We start from the raw sequence: 4,805 nt of genomic DNA, 5'->3' as shown, positions 1-4,805 counted from the left end.
CACACACACACACACACACACACACACACACACACACACACACACACTTTTACTCACCCCAGACAAGTAACCCGCAACAAACCAAAGTATAGAGACCACCAAAATCCAATTTGGCGAACCAATGAGTTTTTATTGTGGTTACATACAGGAATATGGATGATGGGTTAGTTACAGGAGCAGAAATGACTCAAAGACAGTTACATAAGCCCACCCCAGCTTGGGTGACAGCTCCCAGATCTGGATACCTGGAGCACACTGCACAGCCTGCACACAGCTCAGTAGGTTGGAGAATGTCCTTTCCAGGTGCCTCCGTTGGTCTGAACTTCCAGACAGCCTGTTTGGTCTGAGGGTCTTTACAGCTCAGCTTTCTGAAGCTGAAAGATACTCTCATCTTTTATAGCTTACTCTGGGAAGGAGGGGCCTAGTGAATCTAATCAGTCTCAGGGACTTCCTGAAGCTATGTTGAATTGTTTACCTTGTTGCTTACAGAGCTTCCTATGTGAGGGAATGTTTCAAACCTTGGAGGAAACTGTTAAACACCATCACTTAACTCAGAATGGGACCCTACTTGGCCATCCACCTGATACTGTAGTAAGCAGCTGGTAGGTAATCATCCTGTTAAAGATGCAGACTGAGCTAAGGGTTGGAGTGTATCAGGCTAGGTGCATTGATTATCACTTATAGTTTAGCAAGATCCACCACCACCAAGACAAACCCCAACCCACAAGTAATCAAAATTAAAAAAAAAAAGAAAAGAAAAAGAACAAGCAAACTAAAATTATAGGGGTTCAGAGCATAAAGCATGTTAAAAAGTCCTGTTAAAATAAAACGAATGAGCCTGGGGGAGGCCTGAACAGTGCAATGCAGTGGTTGGACGGATAGCAGCAAAGGAGGTTAAGAACTCTGCAACATCCTGGACCTCACCTCCCAGCAGGAGACCTCTGCCCGACAAGGCCAAATGCCAACCTTCCTAAGCTGCAATTATGTCTCTCTCTCTCCTGCTTTGTCTTTTGTAACTGAACTATTTCTTGCTTACTGGATAACCAAGCATTCCTCACATTTTCCAGATCCTTTGCAGTCAGGTGAGCTCAGGTGATTCATTCTGTCCAGTGGATTGTACCTCCCCAAAGAATTTAAGAGCTAACCAATACCTTAACAACCTCTATATCCTGCAGAGGCAAACAGAAACTGCATGTTGGGACAGCAGTGTCAGTAACCTGAGATCCAAAATTAGCCTTTATGGTTAATCCTCATTAAATGCAAGTCACCTTGTCTTCCACTTTTTTTATTAACTTAAAAAGTTACATTTTCATTCACTTTTGTGGGAGTGGGGCACTTGAGCCATGGTTCATATGTGACGGTCAGAAGCCAGTTCTCTTTCCAGCCTTTGGGTCCCTGGGATCAAAAGTCAAGTTTTGCTAGACTTCGCAGCAGGTTTGCTTACCACTCAGCCATCTAGCTGGCCCCGTGGTGGACATTTTGATTTATGATATGTAAACATGTCTTTGTTATAATCCCAAGTGAAGGACTTTAGTTTGTCCACACCCGTTAATTGTCTCTTGCAGAGCATGGTCTTTGCCAGCTGGAATTCAATTCTGAGGACTTTGAGGGGTATAAATGTGATAGCCTAGAGGAAAAAAAGTGCGGTGGCTTCAAGGAGACAGAGAAGGACCGCTTGCTGCACTTGCTGGTTTCCTGGTTACCTGGACTTCTGGATTTCCTGACGACAGACACTGGTATTGCCCCCAAAGGAATCCTATGACCCTACCCAGCAGGAAGAATTAAAGAGGGTGACGTTTCCTTTTCCTTACAGCCTTCTTTTTCCCCTACCTGGGGCTGGGGAGTTAGAGGGGAGGCATAAGCATTAAGGAACCCCCAAATAAAGTAACGTTTGAAAAACCAGCGCCTACAGGCCCCACTAAATCTATCTGAACCCTGTGATGGTTAATCTGGTTGTTAATGTGACAGGATGTAGACTCACTGAAGATACAGGTCTCTGGGCATGCTGTGTTAGGGGGATTATCTGGACTAGGTTCAGAGTTGGGAAGACTCACCCTGCATGTGCGTGACACTATTCCGAGGGCTAGGTTCCTGGATGCGTAAGAAGAAACTGCAAGCTGAGCCTTAGGACTCTTTCCTCTCTGCTTCCTGGATGTGAATGCTGGTGACCAGCTGGCCTTCCGCCCCGGCCACCGTGCCCTCCCCACCACCACAGGATGTATCTCCTCCAACTGAAAACCGAGGTAAGCCCTTCCTCCCCTAAATTAGCTTCTTTCTGATCATGCCAATCAGAAAGGTAATACAAACTCTCAAATCAACACTGTCACCACTCTTGTGAATTGATTCTCTGTGAAAGCAACTTTTTTTTTTTTATCTGAGACATTTATTTCACATGGCACATACTTACAGAAAGTGTTTCAGCACATGAAATTTGTGCTGAATATCAGCCGAAATATCACAAGTATCAGCTGAATAGCAGAAGTTTGTCTTTTAGGATGATTGCTTTTTGTTGTCTACATGTAAGAGCCAGAATATGAAAATATATTTTAACCCTAATGCATTCTGCCCTAATATATAACAAAGGTGGCAAACAAGAATCAGAAAATGTAATTGTCTCCTCTTGCAAACCAAGATAGGGACAAGGCCAAGGGAACACTGGCCTGCTTTAAACCGTTTAGGATTCAGCACTAAAGTTCACTGGTGTGAGTACAAAGAATGTGTGTTCTAGTTTTATGGAATTGCATCACGTCTGGGTGTACATACATTTTGTGAATGTACATGCGATTACATCTGTGTGCCTAGCACTGGAGCTGAAGAAAAGCACTGCTCTTGCCTTCACTTGTTGCAAGTATCTAGGGAAAGGCAAGCACACGTTGGTTGTATGTCTCAAACCTGCGTGTATATTGAGGAACAGGCCTGGCGTTCGCCTGATACAACTGTCGTCTTGAGGCTTACTGCCTCCATCTGCTAGCCTAGGCCTACCCGTGAAAGCTTCTAGTCTCCATACACTCTAATCTAGACTTAGAATGTTTTTGGCCTCTGAGACTTACTGCTGAATAAAGTCACACTTTCTAGCTCTTTTTGGATTCTGGCTGGCTGGTGCAACTCAGCTGTTCTGGCTCAAATTCCTCTCCAGGCTGACTGCTTCAAAAGGGCTTCTCTCAGCTTCTGACTGAATTACTTTACTTGGCCTTAAACTAACTCTAGCAACCTGTTCTAGACTTCTGGTTCCTTCTAATTCTCTGGCTTGTTCTGTTTTTACCTGTGTCTATCTTGTTCTCTCTTTAACCTGTCTCTGTAAAGCTCACCTGGTAAAAACTGCCTCTGAATTCCATGAACTGAACTGCCACAAACTCAACTCCACTGCACTGCCTCTAAACTCAATGATTCAACCAAACTGTTCAAGAGAACTCAAGAGATCTGCATGTCTCTGTTTCCTGAGTGCTGGGATTAAAGATGTGTACCACCACTCTTAGACCTATGAGCTTTTCTTTACCTGACACTTGCTCTATACCAGGCTGGTCGTGAACTCAGAGAGCTGCTTACCTCTGTGTCCTGGGATTATTCCTGCAGGATCACACAGACTTAGAATATCTCTGGCTGTGATCTCTAACCAGAGTAGCCATGTTCTGAATTAAGCTTTCTCTGCAGCTCTCTTCCTCTATCTTTATGTGGTGTGGCAGTTGGCTTTAGTGACGAGCTGCCACGCGTTAGGCTGACCTGAGCAAAGAACTGTACCTGAGAACCTGACCTGACTGCCTTAAATGACGAGGGGAGACCCACCCCAAAAGTGGAGGAGCAAGGTGGTAGGAAGGTGGTTCGCCTTCTGCTCATTTGGCCTTCACTCTTGCCCCTGAGTGCCACCCATTCCTTTGCTGATATCAGAACCAGCAACTTCAAGCTTCCATCATTGACTGTGGACCATCAGCTCTCCAGGAACTTTCCAGGTTTTCAGTGCCAGATTGGGAGTGCTTAGGTACCTAGCCTTGTAGCTACTACTGGTTCTGGCCCTCTCCAGTGAAAAACATCCACTGTGGGACTACTCCAGATGCTGGGCATCCAGCCTCAGGGATCAAGCAACTGCCCAACTGCTCCGCCTCTAGGGTCTGAGACAATGTAATACTTCAACTTATGCTGATTTAATAAATCTTTATACATTAAAGGTGTGTGCTGTCACCACCTGGCATATATATATATATTCATGCTTATATTCTGATATTTTACTCTGAAATCTATGTCCTTTTCCATCACTTTTTAGTTTGATGACCATAACTATCTATAATTCACTTATCTATAAAGTATCTAAATCAGAGATGAAACAGACATAATGGTACACACATGTAATCCCAGCATTTGGGGAGGTGAAGGCAGAAGGATCAAGAATTCTAAGGCATCCTTAGCTACATAGCTATTTTGAAGCTAAGCTGAGCTACATATGGCCCTGTCTCAAAAAATTAAAAGAGAGCTAGTGAAACAATTCAGTGGGCAAACGCTGCTGTCAAGCCCGATGACCCAAAATTAGTTCCCAGGACTGACACAGTAGGAAAAAAAAAAATCATTCCTGTAAGTTGTCCTCTGAGCTCCACACATGCGCTGTGGTATGCCAGTGTCACCCCACACAAAATAAATAAGCAAATGTAAATCAAAGTTTTTAATTAAAAAAAAAAAAAGCTGGGCATGATGGCCCTGAATGCGCGCGCGCGCGCGCGCGCGCACACACACACACACACACACACACACACACACACACACTATCTGTATCTTGTTTTTTGCTTTTTGTGAGAAAGGGTTTCTCTGTGTAGCCC

This window comes from Psammomys obesus, unplaced genomic scaffold (genome assembly GCF_907164565.1).
Source record: "Psammomys obesus unplaced genomic scaffold, mPsaObe1.curated_primary_1811, whole genome shotgun sequence".
Taxonomy (NCBI): domain Eukaryota; kingdom Metazoa; phylum Chordata; class Mammalia; order Rodentia; family Muridae; genus Psammomys; species Psammomys obesus.
This window is presented reverse-complemented; position numbering follows the sequence as displayed.